The 24848-nt window shown below is 41.6% G+C and overlaps 1 long non-coding RNA gene across 2 annotated transcripts; it reads right to left on the bottom strand.

The window, feature by feature from the left end:
- Window positions 1–7227: 7227 nt before the first annotated feature.
- Window positions 7228–13150, bottom strand: LOC147360971 (uncharacterized). 2 transcript variants are annotated; one of them, XR_015139554.1, is made up of 2 exons: window positions 12070–13150; window positions 7228–11157 (listed from the first exon to the last, which is right to left on the bottom strand). It is a non-coding gene; the product is annotated as an uncharacterized LOC147360971 (long non-coding RNA). The 2 variants fall into 2 exon arrangements; XR_015139553.1 differs by having other exon boundaries at window positions 7228–10370.
- Window positions 13151–24848: the final 11698 nt, after the last annotated feature.

Below are 24848 nucleotides of genomic sequence, written 5' to 3'. Positions count from 1 at the left end.
ACGTTACCATCTTGGATATATTCTTTTCTCACTGGATAAAAAGTTAGGCACCCAGCTTTTGTATACAATAACTGGAATTGTGCACAGGCCCCCTCCACACTGCTCTGAAAACGAACTTTTGTTTTATGCAAATGTAGGCGAACGAGAATGAACAAAAGGTGCACATTTTAAGGCTGAGCGCATTCAACTGAAAATGAAAAGTGGATTTTTCTTCCGGTAGGAGACCAGCCATGTTTTGCAGCGGGCCGGCTGGAGGCAGACCTGAGGCCTCAGGAGTCCCCTCTTTGCAAGTGACTGTTCACTGGCAAGGACTTTCTAAATGCCTTTGTCGGAGGTCCCGACGTGGCCCTCCTGCAGGAATAAACAGGAAGAAGCCGAGCAGTCTCTGGTTCCTCCGGCCCCATGTGGGTGGTGAGGGCCAGCTCCTCCCCACAAGACTTTTTTTTTTTTTTTTAGTATTTATGTATTTATTCTGGCTGCATTGCATCTTTTAGCTTCGGCATGTAGGATTCAGTTCCCTAGCCACAGATCGATCCTGGGCCCATTGCACTGGGATCTCGGAGTCCTCCTACTGGACCACCAGGAAAGTCCCTGCAGGTCCTTCATTTTGTTATTTAAAAAATTTTTTTGGCCTCACTGAGAGGCATGTGGGATCTTAGTTCCCTGACCAGGGATCGAACTCGCACCCCTGCATTGGCAGCAGAGTCCTAACTGCTGGATTGCCAGGGAAGTCCTGGATCCTTTATTTTTTAAAAAAATGTGTTTTATTTACCGTTGACTTACAATGTTGTGTTATTTTCTGTTGTACAGCAAAGTGACTCCATTTTACATACTATATATTCTTTTTCATATTCTTTTCCATTATGGTTCATCACAGGATATTGAATGTAATTCCCTGTTCTACACAGAGGGACCTTGTTTATCCATCCCGTATATAATAGTTTGAATAGTTTGCATACGTCAGTTCTAAACTCCCACTCAGTCCCTCCCCACTCACCCTTGGCAAATACAAGTTTGCCCTCTGTGTCTGTGAGTCTGTTTCTGTTTCACAAATAAGTTCATTTATGTCATTTTTAGATCCCACATATAAGTGACATCACACAACATCTGTCTTTCTCATTTACTTAGTATGATCATCTCTAAGTCCATCCATGTTGCGCTGCAGACCCTTTAACTGAACTTTCACAGAGGAAGGAGGGCTAGAGACCCCTGCTTAGGAGGCCTGATGAAAAGATGCCTGGTTATTTAGGAATGTTGGGGTCTTGATTCCTGAGTGTGGACACAGAGGCAACCATCAAAGTGCCTTCCTACTCCACCCCCCACAACACACACACACATTCTAACTTCACTCTGATATCCAACAATCACTCCATTGAGAACTCTGCAGCCGGCAGCTCCAGCACTGTGTCTTCATGGCCCCAGCCCAGAGCGATGGCACCTCCGCCCTGTCCAGTTCACGCTTTCTTCTCCACTCTTCACTCTGTCCCTTTCCCCCAAGGGACTCTTGCATCCATCCTTTGAACTTGGATGTTCCCTTTGTTCTCCCAGCAACACATGCTTTCTGACACATACCCTCATGATTTTAATGTACCTATTGATAAACCCCAAATCTGCTTTTTCAACCCCACCTCTCCCATAAGTTTCTAACTCATATATCCAACTGCTTGCAGGCCATTTACACTTGAAGACCCCATAGGCAACTGCAATTTAACACGTCCCAAAGTGAACTGAAAAAAAACCCAGACGTGATTAAAGTCCACAATAGCGTACTTGAAGTCCTTGGGGACCAATGTTTTATGGAATTTTGAGTTTTTCAGAATTTAGAAAAGATAATACGCAGTATTCAAGAAACAGCACCAGTGAGGTCTGTGCCAGTACCTTGTGATCAAACATGGTTTTTCTCTTCAGCAAAATGTACCACTATTCACTTCCAGTGGAATATACAAAGGCTGAAAAAATTCTTATGTCAGTTGAGTATCTCCAGCACTTCCAGTTCTAAGAACTGATTCTACTAAAATACACCCATGTGCAAAAATGTATTTTGTAGGAAGATGTTCACAGCATGAGGGAGGAGAATCCTTGGCATGTTTGAAAAACAGAAAGGTTCTGTGCTGGAGGGTAGTGAGCCAGAGAGGAGAGATTGGAGAGGAGGGAAGGGCCCGACCCCACGTGTTGTGAATTGTGCTGTGTGCTTAGTCACCCAGTCGTGTCCGACTCTTACAACCCACAGACTGTAGGCTGCCAGGCTCCTCTGAGGATGGGATTCTCCAGGCAAGAATACTGGAGTGGGTTGCCATTTCCTTCTCCAGGGAATCTTCCTGACCCAGGGATCACACCCAGGTCTCCTGCATTGCAGGCAGACTCTTTACCGACTGTGCTAAGAGGGAGAGTTGACCTCCTGTTAACCTCCCATCAAGTGATGTGGGTAATGTCTCTTGCCCTTAAACCTGGGAAAATCATTAGGACAATCCCCACCAATAGCGTCTGGCAGAAGTGACACTCTGTAACTTCCAAAGTGAGGCCATGCTCTTCTGCCTTGTGTCATTGGTACACTTGGTAGTAATAAAAGCCAGCCACCATGCTGTAAGGAGGCCAGGCCTCCAAATGGAAGGGAGAGGTTTGGGTTTCTGGTCAAGCGCCCAAGCTAGGATATCAGGCAACAGCCAGCATCAACCGCCAGACTGAGTGTAAGTCTTCAAGTGATTTCAGCTCCCACTCCAGTGTTTCCCATATAAGCAAGCGTGGGAGTGAGCTCTCCCCACCCAAAGTGCAGGTTTGTGAGCAAAATAAATGATTATTCATCTAAGGGCTATTGTAGGCCTCTGTGTTTGAGATGATCTGCTGCCCAGCGACAGATAACCAGAATACCCACTGAATCGGGTGTTTTTTAACAAAGATCCTTCAGTGATTCATATGCACATCTCAATGTGAGAAGTGTTGGTTTATGTAAAATTGTGTGACATGCCCCAGGGAACCCTTCTCAGTGTGGCAGCCTGGATGGGAGGGGCGGCTGGGGAGAATGGATCCGTGTATGTGTATGGCTGAGTCCCTTCACTGTCCACCTGAAACTATCATGACACTATTCATTGGCCATACTCCAATATAACACAAAAAGTTAAAAAAAATTTTTTAATTGTGTAACAAATTTTTCTACTGCCCTCAACAGCACTGATTGCAAATTATGAAAAATTGCATAATGAGTGAAAATGCTATTTAGAGTAATTTTTCCCAGAAAGCTGGATAATGGTTTTCTGTGAAACCTGCTGTGTTCTCTAGCTGTGAGAACTTGTCCAAAGCTTGGGTCAGACTTACAGTTGGCAAGTAGTGGGTTGCCATGAGAGAGAAAAATTGGCAAAATAATTAAGGCAAGTCAAGAGATTTTAGGGGCCAAGCATCCTGAAATGTTGTAGAGATGAGCGATGAGGGTGTATGACTAATATCTAGTAAATTCACTGTATTTCAGGGCACTAATCATCTTAATAGCAGATGGCTTTTGAAATCTTTCAAAAACAAATGGTATCATGCTACCAAATTAAGTGCAGATGAATACATGCAGGTGTTTGCTATTATTAAAGCATCACCACAAAGCTGTCATTCAGATCCTCCTCCTGGGGTGAAGTTTGAAAGCATGTTAGCTCCAGGTCTATGGTTTCATAATGCAGTATACAGGGGAAGCTTTCCTAACTACTAGTAAATGTGGTTAATCCGTATCATGCTTCAGGTCTTCATTCATTTTAGTTTAGTTAACTGTTCTAAATTCTAAGTCAACCCAGATTACGAAGATTGATGAATATCATCAGCCTCCACACCATCTCAAACAACTGGATATTTGAGAGCATCTGAATTTTTCCATGAATTTTCATCTCCAAAATTCCAGACGTTTGGTAGTCGGTGGGCAAAACCAGGTGATGTAGCATTTCCTTTTTACTCTCTCAGCCTCACCTGCCTGCGTGCATGAGACTATTCCTGCAAAGTATGGTCCTGCAGCTGTAGTTATATTAAGTGCAGCTTGCCTAATTCATTTTCCAGTTATTAAAAATAACTTACTAATAACAGTTCTTAGTAACAACAACAAGCAATAGAAATAAATTCTGGCTAATTTAGGCAGAAAAGAATTTATTGGAAGGTTAAGAGGGGCTCCTGAACACAATAGGAGGAGGAAACCTGGGCTGGAGAAAGGGTAGCGATGAAGCTAATCCTGGCCCCACCCACTTCTCCACCCATAGTACCATCACCTCACTAAAACCATCTTCCCAAAGACCCACCCTTCCTGTAGCACCACCTCGGGAGCCAAAGCCCTCTTGACTTCCATATGTGAAAGTAGATATGGGAGCCACAAACTGCCCTCCTCTTTCTCCCACAGCAAAAAAGATTATTCCCCATAAGAATACTGGGATGTTATAAGGAATTGGGGTGATGCTAGACATCCAAAAGCCCACATATGTCTGCTATAAATAATATGCAGGGTTTATTTCAATTATAAAATAATTCATGTTCATTGTGGGAAATGCATAGTATTGTTTTTCTTTTTTTTCCTAAAATTGGATTTTTGTTGAATGTACTATTATAACCAATTGTTTTTCACCTAACAATGCACTGTGATCATTTTCCATGCCACTGACTGTTCATCTGCAGTGTGATTTTCAATGTTGGGATGGTCTTTCTTCTCTAATATTAATTTTAAATCCCTTAGGCAATTTCTGTCTCCCTCTCTTTTTTTACCAGCATAAAAATGACACTAGACTGAACATATACTCCTTTTTTTCTTTCTTTGGTTTATGTATAATGAAGCCTCCCCAAGTTCCAGGCATTGTGCTAAGTGCTTCTGTGCATTTTCTCATTTATTGTTCGTCCCATGCAGTGAATCCTATTATCACCATTTTACCTTGAGGAACACTTCCTGGAAGTTCTGTCACCTGCCTACGTTCACCCAGCCTCTGACACCCACCACTTAGCTTGGAGGTCACACACATGGCAGGTGCAGAACCTGCCTGGCAGCCCTGGCTTGTGCGAGCCCAGGCTCAAGCTTGAACCATCTACCTTCCTTCTTATATAGAAATCTTTGCGTAATCCATGAATATTTCCTTAGGATAATAAATCAGAAAAAAAAAAGTGGGGGGGGGACTTCCCTGGTGGGTAGGGCTTCTCAATTCCACTGCAGAGGGCGAGAGTTTGATCTCTGGTTGGGGAACTAAGATCCCACATATCGTATGTGGTGTGGCCAAAATAAATAAAATAAAAACAAATCAGGAGATGTGGCACTGGAGGAGTAAAGACTGTTGATACATACAGTCAGTTGCTGTCCTGAAAGTTTGTACCAACTCATACTGCCACTCCCCTGCTCCTGGAACTAGATTAAACTGCTTATTTTTCCACACCAGGTTGGCCCAAACCTGGTGAGAATTATGTTTATCAGAGAACTTTGGCCAATCTAGCTGGTGAAAAAAACGATGTCTTGGCTTTTGTTTGTTTTTATTGACATATAGTTGCCGTCTAACATTATATGTTACAGGTGTACGATGTAGTCATTCACAGTTTTTAGAGGTTATACTCCATTTATAGTTATTCTAAAATACTTACTGCATTCCTTGTGTTGTACAATATATCCCTTTAGCTTATTTTGTACGTAGTAGTTAAATCCCCTACCCTTATACTGCCTCTCCCCGCTCCCCTCTACCCACTGGTAAGTGCTACTTTGTTTTCTATATCTGTGCATCTTTTCAACTGTTTGCTGTACTTTTAATTACTTTATTTTTGGTTGCGCTGGATCTTTATTGCTACTTGCTGGCTTTCTCTAGTTGCAGTGAGCAGGGGCTAGTTTTCACTGAGGAGCGTGGGCTTCTTATTGTGGTGGCTTCTCTCGTGGAGCACAGGCTCCAGACATGTGGGGTTTAGTGGCTGTGGCTCCCACACTTAGTTGCTCCGTGACACGCGGAATCTTCCCAGACCAGGGACCAAACCCGTGTCCCCTGAATTGGCAGGCAGACTCTTATCCACTGTACAACCAGAGAAGTATGGTTGTATTTTTTAGGTCCCATGTATAAGTGATATCACACAGTATTTGTTTTCCTCTGTCTTATTTATTGCACTTATAATAATGCCCTCCAAGTCCATCCAAGTTGCTGCAAATGGCAAATTTTCATTCTTTTTATGGCTGAATAGTATTCCATAGTATATATAGACCACATCTTCTTTATCCATTCTGTCAATGGACATTTAGGTTGCTGTTATATCTTGGCTGTGTGAACAGTGCTGCTATGAACATTAGGGTTCATTTGTCGTTTCCAATTCGTGTTTTCATTTTCTCTGTATGTATACCCAGGAATGGGATTGCTGGATCATATGGTATGAACAGTGCTCTTTTCAGTTTTTTGAGGAATCTCCATACTGTTTTCCATAGTGGCTGCGCCCATTTACATTCCCACCAGCAGTGTAGGGAGGGTTCCTATTTTGGTTTTTAAATTGTGCATCTTTTGTATTTTGTTAAAACACCAGCTGCGTTTTATGGTTTCTTCCTACGTGTCAGTAGAATGTAAGTGGGGGGAGGGTATCTGTTTTGTTCACTGTTGGTGTCCATTTTGTTCACTCTTGTATCCTCAGCACCTAGCAGAGTGCCTGGTATACAGCAGTCACTCAATAAAGATTTGCTGAATAAACAAATGCACAAGCCAGTGTGCGAGGCACTGAGGGCAGCCCTCCCCCTGGCTCATCTCATCCGGTTCTGACAAGTCTCTCTGTTTATCTGCTGTGAATACTCATAGGCAGGTGTGCCCAGCAGGGACCCCAAGAGCCTCACTCTGAACTTCAGGTTCTGCTGCCATAAGGAGGACTTCCCACCTCCCTTGGTTTTCCCAGAGTTCCCCCAGAAGGATTCCTGGTATAACACTTAGACTATATTTAAAGTCACCTGGCGGTTCAGTGATTAGGATTCCTCACTTTCACTACCAAGAGCTAGGCTTCAATCTCTGGTTGGGGAACTAAGATTCCACAAGCCACGCAGCCAAAAAAATAAAAAAGAATAAAAAAAATTAAAATCACACTGCCCCTAAAATATCCCCAGATTTGGTGAAAATGTGCCCATTCACTTTCCCATGACTTAATTTTTTTATAAGCCTTTTGATTTTTTAAACAATTATTCAAAAAAGTCCGTTTTTTGGTACTGATGAACCTATTTGCAGGACAGGAAAAGAGATGCAGACGCAGAGAATGACCTGTGGACAAAAGAGGGGAAGGAGACAATGGGACAAATGGAGAGAGAAGCACTGACATGTATATCCTTTATATCCTTTATATACATGTGTGAAACAGAGGGCTGGTGACAAGCTGCTGTACAGCACAGGGAGCTCAACCTGGTGCTCTGTGATGGCCTCCAGGGGTGGGAGGGAGGCTCAAGGCAGTGGGGGGCGGGATGTGTATAGGTATAGCTGATTCACTTTGTCGAACAGCAGAAACCAACACAACATTGTAAAGCAATTATCCTCCAATTAAAGTAAATTTTAAAAAAATTACACAACTTTACAGAAAAAAAAAAAACTCCATTTTTAAATTTAGCTTTTGGTGACAAACCCTAATGGAAAAAGATGAAAAAGAACATCTATGTATACGTATATAATTAATATATATATCTGAGTCATTTTGCTGTGCAGAAGAAATAAACACAACATTGTAAATCAACTAGACTCCAGTAAAATCTAGAAAAAAAAATAAGACATTTAAATTTAGCTTCCTGAGTCTGTGCTTGTACCCTCAACACTTCCCTAATGATTTTCTGCTCCTGAGTAAGAAGAGGACACTTGATCCTGTCACGGACACACTTAACAACCGTGGAGGCGCCAAGGGCCCAGATGATGTGGAGTTTTGTTTCAGCGTCTCAGTGGGATGCTCAGTCCACAGCATGAACCCCTAGGACTTGACCGGGGCACAGGCCACATGTGGACTTCGGTGTGGCCCCACTCTCCTTGGTATAAAAGTAAACAGTTCTCATACCAGGGGTCAGGGCAGACTGATTTGATTAGAGGCTGTGTCTCAAGTCAGCCTAGGATGGTGTGCCAAATGTAACCATTTTCACTGCCTCTATCCCCAAAAGAAGAAAAGAAATAGAAACTTTTATTTGTGGAGATTAGAAAGAACTCTCTATGTATTAACAACATGAGCCCTAATCCTCTGCCATATATATTACAGGTACCTCCCATTCTTTTCAGGTGCCTGTTTGCTTTATTTGTGGTATTTTTTTAAACTTGAAAATGTTTTCCCCTTTTTTATAGCAAAATCTAGCAAACTTCCTCATTATGTTCCCCCCCTCCTCCGCCCTGGCTTTGGAATTATATATAGAAGTCTCTTCTGCTCTAAGTAGGCTAATAATCATACATAATAACCATTTCTCTTAGGAATTCCCTGGCAGGCCAGGGGTTAGGACTCGGCACTTCTACTGCCAAGGGCCTCAGTTCAATCCCTGGTCAGGGAACTAAGATCTTACAAGCTGCATGGCAAAAAAAAAAAAAAGCTATAAAGCCATAATCATCTCTCTGTGGAATTATCTTGAGTTGGGATTTAAAAAAAGAAAACTTAGCTTTTCAGTGTAAAATTAAGGTGGTACATAGAATCCCTCCATAATAGTGCTACAAGGGCACCAACTTAGCTTGGCCATGATTCCAGGGCAAACAAACCAGTCCCAGACTGGGGTGTCAAGGGTCTTGACCCTGGGAGGGAAGATGGAACTATCACCTCTGTTTCTGCTCCAGATCCTACAGACAGCAGAACATCTAGCCCTGCAGACACTGTAATAAAAAGTGGGGCCTAGCTGCTCACTGCTCAAAAGCCAATAAAGAGGCAAGGTTGGTGGAAAGGAAAGCTTGCTTTATTTTGGATGCTGGCAAGCTGGTGAGGCAGGGGGACGAAGGCCCAAAGGCTGACTCCCCCCACCTGACAACCAGTGGGCAAGAGCTTTTCCAGGTGGAGGGAGGGGGCTCCATGTAGAAACGACACAGCCAGTGGTGATGATCATCTTGAAATCGGTCATCAGTGGTCTGACCAGTTTCTTCTTGATCATTTTAAGTACAGCAAATCTTTAGTTCCTGGGTTCCCATTTCTTTGAGGCCAATTCTCAGAACTGTTGCAGCTTATGTTGTGGCTACAGTCTGATCACAGTAGAGTTAACTTCTTCCACCTGGAGGAGGTTTCCGTGTCTATAAGACAGCTCACAGGATATGGCTCAGAATATTATCTATAGCCTTTAAGGAGGAAAGAAAGGCCCTTGACTTTGCTTACTGGCCAAAATATTATTGTTTTGTCCTATTCAACTGCTTTTCTTTATTTTTGTGTTTTCTCACTTTTCTGATTAAACTTATCCTTTGGCTAAAGTTTTTCCACAGACAAAAGGCAGCCTGAAACATGGAGGGCAAGGACTACAGGGTTCTGCTCCATTTCAATACTACTTCAGTTCCTTGGGGTCAATAACCTTGAATATATCCTGGCATTATTGTAGGCAATAAGGAGGTATCTTTGTATCAACGTGTGTATTCAGAGAATTTTTCTCATTAAATTTCTAAGAACTGAAAAACAACAACAAAAATTAAGTAGCTTCAGGACGTCCCTGGTGGTCCAGGGAAGTTAAGAATCTGCCTTGCAATGCAGGGGACATAGGCCCAATCCCTGGTTGGGGAACTGAGATCCCACGTGTGGCAGAGCCACAAAGATCCCAAGAGCCAAACTAAGACCGGACAGAGTCAAATAAATAGATACATAGTTTTTAAAAATTAAAAAAATTAAATAGCTGTAAAGCAGTCCTCAACAGTAATAGAAAATTAGCTAAGGAAGAAAAAGGAAAGAAACCACAAAACACAACTCACCCAAATGAAATATATGTTAAAACATGTAATTGTCTATACATATGAATGAGAATTGTTTAGGATGAAGGGATTTGCATCATAAAACTAGTTTACCAGTAACTTGTAATAAATTCTAAATATTTATTGAATTCCTATGAATTCCAAATAAAGGGTCCTGCTTCCAATTTCTTGGAAGAAAACCTGGATCCCATAAGAAGGTGGGAGGCATATTAGAGGCTTATTTTGAGCCACTGGTCTCCCAAAATACACAAGCAAATCAACTTTGTTTTTTGGGGTTTTTAAAGTATTTATTTGGTTGCCTAGGTCTTTGTTGCTTCACACAGGCTTTCTATGTCATGGCAAGCCGGGGTACTCTCTGGTTGTGGAGTGTGGGCTTCTCGTTGCAGAGCACGGGCTCCAGGCTGTGGGCTCAGTAGTTGTGGCACATAGGCTTAGTTACCCCGAGACATGTGGAATCTTCCCAGACCAGGGATTGAACTCGTAGCCTCTCCATTGGCAGGCGGGTTCATAACTACTGGACCCCTAGGGAATTCCAAATCAACTTTGTTTTGATTTGACATTGAGCATGCTAATTTTCTGGATACAGCTACATTTTACAGCAATCACAGCAAATGAAATTTGTCCCCTGCAGAACTTGTTGGAACCTCCCTCTGTTGTGGAGATTCCTTGGTGGCTCAGATAGTAAAGAATCCAGCTGCCAAGCAGGAGACCCAGGTTTGAGCACTGGAGAAGGAAACGGCAACCCACTCCAGTATTCTTGCCTGGGAAATCCCATGAACAGAGGAGCCTGGCGGGTGATAGTCCATGGGGTCACAAAAGAATTGGACACAACTTAGGGACAGACTTTCTGTTGTATTTGAAAAAATAAAGTTACAGCAGCAGTTGGGGTTACGTGGTGACAGGAGGAATGGTAATCAGCTGCTAATTAGAATTCAGTGAAATATTAGGGCAATCATCATAGGAAACTCCCACTCAACACTATACATAAGTTTAAAATGCCCAAGGGTAGCAATTAACTTCTGGAAATAGTAGCAGGTATGCGTACTTGAATTGAAGTTAATCAACCCATCTCTATTACCAACACAGTTTACAGAGGCTACAGCTTGATATTTTAATGGAGCCATATCAGTCTGGTGTTTATACCCAGGAGTGTGGATTTATACATTTTAAAATATCTTTATTTTGATTGTAAAACTGTTGCTAAAGAAAATTGGCTTCGACAAAACATTCTTTTGATATTGGACTCTCCTCTTTCTTTTTTCCTTGGAGATTATTTAGGCTTTTCATCAGGGAGAGGTTCTTAGGTAACCTGCAAACACAAGGCACAAACAGATCTTCAAAGTCGTATTGACCTTATAGGGACCTTCACTTTGTGGAGACTTGTGTCAGATCTTTTAAATGAGTCAAAGGAAACTTGGAAAAATGATTTTTTTTCCGCCTTAAATTACAATTGAAAACCTTATTTGAACCATGGAAAAATTAGAGAAACAGTCCAGAACATAGCCAAATAACATAGTCTAGACTTTACCTCGGAGAAGGCAATGGCAACCCACTCCAGTGTCCTTGCCTGGAAAATCCCATGGACAGAGGAGCCTGGTGTGCTGCCGTCTATGGGGTCGCGCAGAGTCGGACACGACTGAAGCGACTTAGAAGCAGCAGCAGGAGTAGACTTTACCTGCGTACAGGATGCTGTACTTGCTGGATCTTGACTTAAAATTTGCATTTAAAAAGATGCAAGACAACAACTACACAGTCCGTCTATTTATAGATAAAAAATAATACCCAGTCATTTCATCTAGTGGAGAAAAGTTTGGTTTCTTCACATTCAACCCAGAAGATATTCAAACATATGGCAGAAATCACATATGACATTTGAACAGATTTATTTGCCTGATCCTGTATGTATTTATCTATTTTGGGGCATTTGTACATGAGAACATAAATATTACTTTATTGCACCAACCCCAGAGTATTAGTTACTTATTGCTGTTTAACAAATTGCCTCCAACAGTGGCTTGTATAAATAAAAATGCTGCTTCTTTCCATTTTTGTGGAGCAGGAATCTAGGCACAGTTGAGCTGAGCTGCATGAAGCTGCAGGTGAGCAATCAGCTAGGTCTGGGTTCTCATCTAAAGACTAGACCTGGAGGGTAGAAGCCACTTCTAAGCTCACACACCTGGTTATTATCAGTCTCAGGAAATCAACTTTCAATCTTACTCACCTGAGCCTCTGCATAGGGGCTGACTGACAACATGGTCGCCAGCTTCCCCAAGGGAACCAGGCAAGAGACAGGCAGCAAAAGTTGGGGCCACCAAGATGGAATCTGCAGTCCTTCATCACCCAGTCTCAGAACTGACACCATCGCCTCCACCAGATTGTCTTCTCTAGAAGTGAGTCACTCAATCCAGCCCACGTGGAAGGGAGGGGATCATAGAACAATGTAATACCAGGAGGCAGAGATCAGAGACTCTTTCCATGATCAAAATCAGTCCATGAGGATCTTATGGAGAGGAAGTAGCTGGATATGCTCTGTTATTTTTGTCTGCCTGCCATCTGTTTGGGAAATGACTCCTTGCTCCTTCTCAGTCTCTGTGGCTCTGGAAACTGAAAGCTCGCCTCACCTTGGCTCTTGGGGTTGGGCAGCCACGGTGTCCCCAGCCTGGTCAGTAACAATACTGCATCTCCGTGGCCGGAATGACTGGTTTGGGGATGAGACACACATAGTCCTTTTTCAGGAATTGACACAGGTGCTGGCAGAAACCAGGCCTCTTAGGATCACAGGTGCTGTGAAACGTGGGAAACTGGAATTCTTCTGTCTCCTGTGTCTATATATAGGACTCCTTTGCTCCATGTGAAAAAATTCTTAGAATAAAACAGAGCTGAGAGGTGCAGAGTGAGTTAAACACACCAAATTCTCGTACATCTCCTACCTCTCTGAGCCCAGCTCTGCCTAAAGTCAGGCTTACCTTTTCTTTTGCTTTTTTAATTTATTTGGCTGCACTGCATCATGTGGGTTCTTAATTGTGGCACGTGGGATTGAGTTTTCTGAGTAGTGATCGAACATGGACCCCCTGCATTGGGAGCACAAAGCCTTAATCACGGGACCACCAGGAAGTCTTTTCTTTTCTTTTCTTAGTTAGCTTTGAATCGGGTTTTTAATCACTTTCATCACAACAACAACAACAAAATGGTTCTAATATATCCAGATGTTATGTATGTGGTCGCAAATACACTATCTTCCCTTAATAAAACCATCATAGCAGTGGCTTTTATAAAGTTGTCTAAATACATTTAGTATATTTAAATTTTTTAACCTTATCAGCATAATGTTTAGAAAACCAAGCTCCTTGTGTTTCCTATTGTTTGAACTACTTCCTTTATTCACCTTTAATTTACTTTTCTCAAGATTCAGGAAACGTCTTCTTGTTCCATTTAAGTTCCCTAAGAACGGGGACAAATGCTTTCCTAATTATTATTTCCTGCCTAACGTGCAGCACAATAGCTGGCCACACAGTAGATCCTCAGGAATTGTTAAGTGAATCTTTTAAGTATCCTTTAGATTATTGTTCCATAAGGTCAAGACTTGATTTGGGGACCTCCCTGGCAGTCCAGTGGTTAAGACTCTGTGCTCCCAATGCACGGGTGTGAGTTTGATCCACGGGAACTAAGATCCCACTTGCTGAACAGTGTGGCCAGATAAATAAATAAATACATAAACAAAATAAAAAACAAGACTTTATTTTTGCCTGTATGAAAACCAGTTCAGTATTTTCATGTTAACTTGAGGTTATTCCTATATACTTGGGCTTTTCATAATCACTGCTCTAAACAATTCATAAAATCATTAAGTGAGACTAATCATAGAGGAATGCCAATGTTTATACTTCTTCCCCCAAGGAGAGCTCCTGAATCCTAAACCATTATTTCATGTCTCTAAGCAACTTCCCTCTGCTTCACCCCTAGTCTCCATCACTCCATGGTGACTCAATTTCTAAAATAGCCTTTTGTGTGAAACTTTGTGAAAGGCTTTTTGAAAATCTTAATGGACGCTATTCATGAGCTTTTGTACATATGCGTATGTGCCTCCTACGAGGGATTTATTAGCTCTGTGAGGCTGGTTTCCTCTTATAAGACCATATAGGCCCCTCCAGCTCCTTCCTTGTCTCCCCAGGAGCATAGGTGTGCATGCACTTGTCTTTTGAGGAGAAGGGCTCAGCTCTTCTCTGTGGATCTGTTTTGATGGGTTTTCAATATGTGGCAGGTATTGTAGAATAATGTAGGGTGGAGACTGCCAAAGTCAAACTCTCCTAAAAGAGATGAATAACTTTGGTTCAGTTAGCATGCTGAGGTCAGAAACAGGGAAATAGGGGCTCTGGTATGGTTAATATGGGCTGAAAATGGGAAGTTAGGTTAGAAACACAGGAAGTTGGTGGTTGTCAGCCAAGGGTCAGGAATGTCACAGTCCTTTAGGAATCCGACAGTGGCATTGGTTTCCTCTTTCTTCAGGTTCCCTTCTCTCTTGATCTCTGCACATCATGCTTCCATCCTGCCTTGGAAAATACTCCTTCTCAGTCTTTCCTGGAGGCTCTTTTGTCTCTTTAATGTGATTGTTTTCCATCTTTGGTCTTATTATGTCTCTGTCTGCATGTTGCCATTGTCAACTTCATATCCTCCTTTCGATTTAGGGAATCTATTTTATAGGCTGATAGAAATGTAAGTCATAGTAATTATAAATGTGTAAATTTGGGTCACACAGTTCTTCTCTGAGCTCCAGATGAGTCTATTCACCTCCCTAGAGGACACATCCATGTCAATAGCCCACAGATGTTCCAAACCTGTGTCAGAAATCAAAGAACATCCGAACATGTCCAAGATCATATGCAAGGTCTGTACATAATTTAAGGCCTTTTTCCCTCCCTTGGCAATGCTTTGGGATCTTAATTCCCCTACCAGAGATTGAACCCATGTGCCCTGAAGTAGAAGGACAGAGTGCTAGCCACTGGACTGCAGGGGAATTTCCAAGGCCTGTTTCACTATAGATGACCAAAAATAAACAAAAAACCCTACTATATTTCACAGACTCTAAGGAGAATCTGGACAGGATGGGGGTACAACTAGGTTCAGAAAGACCTGGAACCAGAACCTAAAATCCTGATGATTTCTCTCCAGATTATACCTCTGTACCTCCCACCCCCCACCACACCCCCCATTATCCATTTCATATCTCCTTTTGATGTGGACTAAATTCTTCTGCTTCTCAGTTTACCTGGTGGGAAACAATAAAGATTTCCATTTTCCCTGCTTTAGTCATGCAGAGTGAGACTGACCTGATTCTTTCTGGGTTTTCAATTCAAAACCCTAGAGAAGAAAGTCATTGACCTGGCCATGGTCAAAGTGCCCACCCATCAACCGATCAACTTTGGCCCTACATGTATGTGTATGTAACTCGAAGTTGTCCTGTAGTTCACTGATGCTCTGGTCATTCTGCTTCAACCTTTTTTCTCCGTTTGTTTCATTTTGGAAAGTTCCTATTACTATGCATTATACTCTATTTATTTGGCCACACTGGGTCTTAGTTGTGGCCAGTGGGACCTTTTTTTTTAGTTGCGGCATGCAGGCTCTTAGCTGTGGCACGTGGGATCTAGTTCCACCACCAGGGATTGACCCTGGGGCCCCTGCTTGGGAGCTTGGTGTCTTAGGCACTGGACCACCAGGGAAATCTCTGCATCACTACTCTTTTCTTTAGTTGTGTCTTATCTGCAGCTATTCACATCCAGTATGTTTTTCACTGTAGACATTATATTTTTTGTACCTATTATGTTTTTTAAATTTTATTCCATTTTGTTACTTCAAGTGCTTACTCTTTTGTTTAGATTCTTAAACATATGGAATATATAATCACATATAATTATTAACATAACAACTGTTGTAATGTCTTTGCCACTAATTTTATCTTTGTCTAATGTCCATGTCATTTCTGGGTCTGTTTCTATGGATTGCTTTTTCTCCTCATGATTCATGGTATTTTTCTGCTTGTTTGCATGCCTGGTCATTTTTCACTGGATGCCAGACATTGTGAATTTTACCTTCTTAGGTGCCAGATATTTTTCTATTCCTATGAAAGTTTTCTTGAGCTTTGTTCTGAGAAGCAGTTAAATTACTTGGAAAGAGTTCAATCCTTTCCATAGTTCTGCTAAGCTTTGCCAGGCGGGCTGAGAATGGCCTTCATTCTGGAGCACATCTTGCCACTCCTCTGAGGCAGTGCTCTTTTGCATGCTCCACCTGATGCCCTGGGAATGATAAGGTTCTTCATTCCAGGATGAGTCCCTCTGGTCCTACCTTTGAGTAGTTTCCCCACACTCAGGGGCTGACCAGTCCTCAACTGAAGGCCCTTGGGGACCCTCCGCTGGTCTCTGGAGCTATTTCCTTGGGTGGCACTCCCATCGCTGCCACTGGACTGCTCAAGGACACAATGTCACAGCCTCCCTGGACACCAGGTCCACCGGGGTTCCCACTGTCTGAGCTGCCGCTGCAAAACTCTCCAGGCAGTAGGCTGAGACAACCACAGTGCTCACCTCACTTGTCTCCACTCTCTCAGGGATTGTTGTCCTGGGGTGCAGTGTCTGAAAACACTCATTTCCTGTATTTTCCTGTCTTTCAAAATTGTTTCAGAAAGGAGAAAGGTAAATCCAGTTGTTGCTGTCACGCCATCTGGGCCGGAAGTAGAAGTCCAATCTTTTGAAACTAATTGCAGTTTTTTTTTTTAAACTTTAATCTCATGAGATTTCCCTGGCAGTGCAGTGCTTAAGACTCCTGGCTTCCATTGCAGGTGGCACAGGTTTGATCCTTGGTGGCGAGGGGCCTAAGATCCCACATGCTGTGCATTGGAGCCAAAAAAATCAATAAAATGTGTGCACAGATCAGAGCGTCTTCATCTTTGCATCTTGGAATTTAACACAGCAAGCGCTCAACATATGTTTAGTGAAAGGAACTGAAAACTGTGTATAATTACACCCAAACAGAGACCAATCTTCACTGTTTATTCCACAGCGTTTTTAAAGCTGTTACCTGCAAACGTGGGCTATAATTTAAACATTCCTATATTCTGGACTTGACTACATGTGTTTAAATCAAGTATGTCATTAGCAAAATTCTCAGCCATCAAAGGCGATTCTCAACAAAAGTGGTTTAGTTAGAAGTGTATTTCTGAAGCCCTCCTACTGATGAGGGTGGCAGACGGTTGGCATATGTCTTCTGTGCATTTGGTTTACTGCTTATGTTGAATATGAGATCTTCTAAGTGTGTCACAGATTTTTGAAAAAGGGCTTGTGTATTTACAGCTCATGTTGAGCAGAGTGCAACTGCAAATTCCAAGCAAACAACCTCATCATTTGCTTCCTCGTGTAGTGAAACCCTTCCCTGACCGAAAAGGAAGTCAGACCACAATTTCCAACAGTGCATTCAACCCTGTGGAGGTGAAATGGTTGCTCAGCAGTAATAGATGCTACCGTTTGATATTAGGCTTTTCAAGAGTCAGACCTCTGAGATTCTGTCATAGGTCCGTCCTGGACTGCACGTTTTCTCATATGATTAAGTCCATCCACAGCCCCTTCTCAAACCTCTGGGATACTTTGTGTAGTTTGAGCTTAAACCTACTTGAGGGCTCAGTGCTTTCTTTTCTAACCTAAATAAAAAATATCCCAAGAAATAAGTGACAACGAATTCCCTAAGTCCAGTGCTTAGAGCTCCATAATTCCACTGCAGGGGGCACGGGTTCTATCCCTGATCTAGGAACCAAGATTCTGCATGCCATGTGATGCGGCCAAAATATTAATTAATTAATTTAAAAAAACCTCTTCATATGCAGTAGTGTGGATGGACTTACAGATTGTCATATGAGTGAATAAGTCAGACAGAAAGAGGAATACCATATGATATGTCTTATATGTGGAATCTAAAAATAGGGTACAAATGAACTTATTTACAAAATGGAAAACAGACCCACAGACATGGAAAACAAACTTATGGTTACCAAAGGGGAAAGGTGGGGGAGATGGATAAATTAAGAATTCATGATTAGCATATACGCACTGTGTGTGCCCAGTCGCTCAGTCATGTCCGACTCTGCAGTCTCATGGACTGTAGCCCACAAGGCTCCTCTGTCCATGGGAGTTTCCAGGCAAGAGTACTGGAGTGGGGTGCCACTTCCTACTCCAGGGAATATTCCCAACCCGGGGATCAAACCCACATCTCTTGCATCTCCTGCGTTGGCAGGTGGATTGTTTATCACTAGTGCCACCTGGGAAGCCATATATATACACTACTATCTGTAAGATAGACAATCAACAGTAACCTACTGTATAACACAGGGAACTCTGCCCAATACTCTGTAATAACCTAAATGAGAAAATAATTTGAAAAAGAATAGATATATGTATATGTACAATTGAATCATTTTTCTGTATACCTGAAACTAATACAACATTGTAAATCAACTATATTCCAATTAAAAAAAAACTCTTAAAGACAAAATGCCCAACCCAAAGGAAACTCTCAAGTGCTAGAGTTTCAGGCGTAATGGGGATAAATATTTTGAGTACTTTTAAGTTGCTCATCTTACCCATACATAAGGCCAGCCCTGCCAGAGTATGGATGACAATCGCTCTATCACTAAATAGGAAGAGGGGTACTAGAAGAGACCATTTTAAAAAATTCCAGATGTACTGTTCCACTGCATCCTAAGAAACGGCTGCTTTTACTAACAGCAATGATATAAGTGAAACCTTATTCCCTAAAGGAAAAGATAAAAGAAAAATCAGTGGTTTGGAAACTTTAGTCTTTTCCAGCAACCTACTCAAGCCAACAATGACCAGTTCCATTGATTTTGTTTATTTTAATCTAATTAAAGTATCCAACAGCCACTTTCCTTCCCTCTTATTGTTTTGGGAAAATATCATGCTTTGAAGTAGTCTAATCTAGGCTGATAAAAACAATCAATGTTCAGATTTCTTTACGAAGATACACTAAATTCCATGATGACAGAAATGATGCTCACCTTTATTCTGTCCATTGATTGCTCTGTCTCATTTTGTGCCAATGGCATGTTGTTTTGATTCCTGTAGCTTTGTAGTATTGTCTGAAGTCTGGGAGGATTATGCTGTCTGCCTTGTTCTTTTTCTTCAGTACTGCTTTGTCACTGCTGGGTATTTTATGATTTCATATACATTTTAGGATTATTTGTTCTAGTTCTGTGAAAAATGTCATGGGTAATTTGATAGTGTTAGTTGCCCAGTTGTGTCTGACTCTTTGTGACCCCATGGACTGCAGCTCACCAGGCTCCTCTGTTCATGGAATTCTCCAGGCAAGAATACTGCAGTGAGTATCCATTCCCTTCTCCAGGGGATTTTCCTGACCCAAGGATCAAACCTGGTTCTCCTACATTGCAGGTATCTAAGCCACCAGGGAAGCAGATTAAATTTATAGATTTCTTTGGGTGGTATGGTCATCTTAGCAATATTAATTCTTCCAATCCAACAGCATGAGATATCTTTCCATTTCTTTGAATCCTCTTCAGTTGCCTTTATTAATGCTTTGTAGTTCTCAGCATATAAGTCTTTCACCCCTTGGTAAGGTTTATTCCTAAGTGTTTTATTTTTTTGATAGAATTTTAAAAGGGATTGTTGGTACTTCCAAGGTGGTTCAGTGGCTAAGACTCTGAACTCCTAATGCTGGTGACTTGGGTTTGATCCCTGGTCAGGGAACTAAATCCCACATGCCACAACTAAGAGTTTGCATACCACAACTAAAGATCTTGCATGCTGCAACTGAGACCTGGCACAGTCAAGTAAATACGTAAATATTTTAGAACATAAAAAGTAAAATGGATTGTGTACATTCCCTTTCTGGTATTCATTGTTAGTGTAAAGAAATGCAACCAATTTCCGTATATTTATCTTGTATCCTGCTAACTTGCTAAATTCTTTTATCAGTTTGAATAGTTTTTGTGTGGAGTCTTTAAGATTTTTTTACATATCAAGTTCACTAATCTTTTCTTCTGTATCTGCTGTTAATCCCATCTAGTGTCTTTTTTGTGTGTTTTCCATATTTAAAAGTCCAGTGTGGAAATGTGGATTACATCTTTTCTTTTTCTTTTGGCCATACTGCATAGCTTGTGGGATTTTACTTCCCAACCAAGGATCAAGTCTGTATCCCCTGCAATGGAAGTGTGGAGTCCTAACCGTTGGACTGCCAGGTAATTCCCAGATTACATCTCCAAGTATCCCTTTGTCATGCTTCTTTAACACATGCAGTATAACAACTGTTTTAATGTTCCCATCCACCAATTCTATCATAAGTTCCATATTGAGGTCTATTTCTATTGATTGATTTTTTTTCTCACTGTGGGTTGTGTTTTCCTGCTTCTTTTTGTTCTGTCATTTTGTGCAGACACTAGACTGTGAATTTTATATTGTTGGATGTAGGATTATTATTATATTCCTATAAGTATCTTTTGAGCTTTATCCTGATTTGCAGTTAAACAACTTGAAAACCATTTGATCTTTTCAAGGTTCACTTTTACATTTTGTGAGGTGGAGCCCAAGCAGCCTTCCTTCTAATCTGGCCCCTCTCCTGAGGACATATTCTTTTTAGTGTTTGACTTAATGTGTGGTAGTGAAGAGGTTTTTGTTCTGGCAGAGGTTTGGCCTGTAAGGAGTGTTCAGCCTCCTCCTCACAGGTGGTAGTACTTTCTCTAGCCTCGGGCTCTTTCCTCACAGGAATGTTCTGATCGCAGCTCAGCTGAGGACTTGAGGGAACCCTCTGAAGTTCTCCAAGGCTCTCTCTCAGAGGGTTCTCTGCTCTCCTGTGCTCTGCCCTGCAAGTTATAACCGCTTTCACTTCAGTTCTGTCATTTTCATGGTTCTTCAGCTCAGAGATTCCCTTGGGCACCATTTGCGTTTCTCCTTCCTGGAGCCGGAGAAGACTCTTGAGATTCCCTTGGACTGCAAGGAGATCCAACCAGTCAATCCTAAAGGAAATCAATCCTGAATATTCATCGGAAGGACCAATGCTAAAGCTGAAGTCCCAATACTTTGGCCACCCGACGTGAAGAGCTGACTCATTGGAAAAGACCCTGATGTTAGGAAAGACTGAGGGCAAGAGGAGAAGGGGGCGACAGAAGATGAGATGGTTGGATGGCATCACCGACTCAACGGACATGAGTTTGAGCAAACTTTGGGAGATAGTGAAGGACAGGAAAGCCTGGTGTGCTGCAGTTCATGGGGTCGCAAACAGCTGGACTTGACTGAGTGACTGAACAACTACAACTCCTTGAGCTACAGCCTGGAAAGTGTGGATGGTGAGCTGGGACCCCTCAGGGGTTTCCTTATCTGAGGGAACACTGTCTTCTTCTTTGGCTATGCCATGTGGCTTGTGGGATCTTAGTTTCCCAACCAGAGATTGAGACCAGGCCTTTAGCAGTGAAAGCACTGAGTCCTAACCACTGAAAAGTGAAAGTGAAAGTTGCTCAGTCGTGTCCAACTCTTTGCAACCCAATGGACCACAGGGTCCATGGAATTCTCTAGGCCAGAATATTGGAGTGGTTAGCCTTTCCCTTCTCTAGGGGATCTTCCCAACCCAGGGATCAAACCCAGGTCTCCTGCATTGCAGGTAGATTCTTTTACCAGCTGAGCCACAAGGGAAGCTCCCTAACCACTGAACTGCCAGGAAATTCCCAGGAACACTGTCTTAAGCTTTTTTTGGGGTCCATATCTGTGAGCCAGTGTTTTATATTTCCAATTTCTTAATTAAGGTAAGAGGGTAAATCCAATACCTACTACATCATGGCTGGAAGCATAACCCACCTGATGTTTTTGATCCCACTAAGTGACCTTATTCATGGTATTACATCTGGTAACAAGACTAACAGGCCCAAGGAATTGCTAGGTGGAACAGTGGTTAGGACTTGGTACTTTCACTGCTGAGGGCCTGGGTTCAATCCCTGGTTGGGGAGTAAGATCCCATAAGCCACATGACACAGTGAAACAAAACAAAGCAAAAAATAAGACTAACAGGCCTGTAACTGGAATGATACACTCCAGTGAATGATATACTTACTCAATAATGACATTTGTATCATAGGCTGACAAAGAAGTTCTCTTTAAAGTTTTTTTTAAAGACTAGTTGTTTGTTTGTTTTTTTGGCCTCATGGTATATGGCATCTTAGTTCCCTGACCAGGGATCGAACCCCACTGCCTACAGTGGAAGCTTGGAGTCTTAGCAATTAGACTGCCACTGAAGTCCCCCAATTTTTTATTTAAAAAAATTGAAGCCTATGGAAACTTGAAAAAATTAAACAATGGAAATCATAAGCCCTTCTGCTAGATTCACAAATTATTATTTTGCTACATATACTTCATTTCTCTATATATACTTTTCAACCAATTAAAAGTAAGTTTTACACCTAAATATTTATTCTGCATCTTCCAAGAAAAAGACATTCTCTTATATAACAAGAGCATTATCTTCTCTAAGAAATTTAACACTCTTACAATAATATTTGCTATTATATAGCCTGTATTCAAATTTCCTCTAGTTGTATTTTTCTCTTTCCAGAATCACAGTCCAATCAAGAATCACTCACTGTCTTTGGTGCTTATGTCTCATAAAGCTCTTTTTCTCTGCCATCTTTGTCTTTTATAATGTTGACAGTTTTGAGGTGTTCAGACCTGATATCTTGTTGAATTTAGATTTTTATAAACTGTAATAGTGTTAGTAAATTTTATGACAACTTGGGAAAAAGAAACGCCTCATTGTTTTGGAATCATATTCATCCTGTCACTTTGAATACTATTAAATTTTGACTATGAATGAATCTTATGTTAAGAACTAATATATCTGAAAATTGCTCAGTGACTCAACTGTGCTATTACAAAACTTAGAAGTAGAAGCAATCTAATACTGTATTTCTCCCTGGTGAAGGGAAAGGCAATTGAGAAACTTTAGCTGTTTTGTTTTGTCATTTTTCTGTCTTAAGATCATAGGGTTGCTTAAAAACATAGTGAAACTTCTTTGCAAGCACAGTTCTTATAATCAAAATAGAAAGTCAACACTTTCATGTTGACTCTTAAGCAGCTGAACTTGCATACCCCTTCCTCCTCCAAGTGAAATGGAATAGAAAAATACTTATTCTATTTTTTTTAAACTTTTTATTTTTATTGGAGTATGGGTTCAATCCCTGGCTCAGGACGATCACCTGGAGAAGGAAATGGCAACCTATTCCAGTATTCTTGCCTGGGAAATCCCAGGGACGGAGGAGCTTGGTGGGCTACAGTCCATGGGGTCACAAAGAGCTGGACACAACTTAGTGACTAAATAACAACAGTTGATTTACAATGTTGTGTTAGTTTCAGTTGTATAGCAAAGTGAGTCAGTTATACATATCCATGTATCTATTCTTTTTCCAAATTCTTTTCCCAATTAGGTTGTTACATAATACTGAGCAGAGTTTCCTGTGCTACATGGTAGGTGCTTGTTGGTTATCCATGTTAAATACAGCAGCGTGTACGTGTCCATCACTTGTCGTATTCAGATTCCCAGGAATATGCATGAGAGAAAGAAATGCATTTTTCTCCTGATGAAAACAACTTCATTTTACTTTCAGAAATTTCAAAACTACCATCTGGTAGTCAACCCTGTTTTTCCACCAGATGGCAATAATCCATAATGGCTGAGCACGATGAATGGAATGTACACAAGGGTGTGAGCATTAAAAGGGCTGTGAGTGCTCAACATGTAATGTAGGAAAAATGATAAGTCCCAGGAGAAGAGGATAAACAGTGGGTTGCTAAGCCTGACCCTCTGGGGGCCAACAACAACCGTCATAAAAGGGATCACGTCACTCATCTTTATTATTGTGGAATCACAGAAGGAAACGATCTGCACCGTTTCTTTTCTTTTCTTTTGTTTTTGTTTCTTGAATCATAGTAAAAAAACCCAGAAGATAAGGTGGAGACGGTGTTGATATGTAAGTATCAACCACGTTTTTTGGCCACATTCATGGCCAAAAAGATGTTGCATGGTTCCTAATAGGAGACACAAATTCAGGAAGGGTATTTTAAGAAAAAGGAGGAAGAAAGAAGTTGCAGAAACTGCTGACGAAATCTGAAGTTTGTGTCTCTGTCCTGCCGACACCAATTTGCTGGTCTTTCAAAATCTGTTTAGTTAGTGTATCTACTTGGTTTTGATTTTAGACGGCATCACAAATATCCAAGCCAACAGTGGACCATCTGGCCCACATGATGCCTGGTGCTCGATAGTCCAAACTCAAGGTGCAGGTCTTTCCACGACAGGCTCAGGGGACAGGACTTCCGCCTCCCGCTGAATAGCTGTCGTTTTCTCCTCCTCTGGGTTCTTTGTTTCCGAGTACTGGATAGTTCTCTGATAAAGGCCAGGCTGTTCTTTTTGAAGACTAAATAATACTGACTTTTATCATTGTTTTCAGCATTTTCCTTTTTGAAAAGTAACAATAGAGTCACAAAGAAGTTTTAAAAAGAAGTTCTGGCTTGTGAGTGAGATGACACTTCTAGAGTTCGCAGTGAACTGGAAAGAATGGAAACGAAGCTGTGTTTTAGGGCACATTCATATGAAATTTCCAAGGAGACTGTTAGGAATATTTCTTTTTGTTTTAGTTAATAGATCAAGTGGTCTATTTAATATAGGTGAGGATAGTATAGAAATCAAAAAGAAAAAATAATAGTTATGAGAGATGTGATCCAGGGAATTCAGTTTTTCCTTCAGACAAAATTGTTAAAGGAGATGGTCACGTTTAGTCGCTAAGTCATGTCCAACTCTTGCGATCCCATGTACTGCAGCCCTCCAGGCTCCTCTGTCCATGGGATTCTCCAGGCGAGAATACTGGAGTGGGTTGCCATTTCCTTCTCCAGAGGATCTTCCCGTTCCAGGAATTGAAGAACGGGGTCTCCTGCATTGAAAGCAAATTCT

This window comes from Bos grunniens, chromosome 13, assembly GCF_055505025.1.
Source record: "Bos grunniens cultivar Pamir isolate PY7600 chromosome 13, Bosgru_T2T1.0, whole genome shotgun sequence".
NCBI classification, from domain to species: Eukaryota; Metazoa; Chordata; class Mammalia; order Artiodactyla; family Bovidae; genus Bos; species Bos grunniens.
This window is presented reverse-complemented; position numbering and strand designations above follow the sequence as displayed.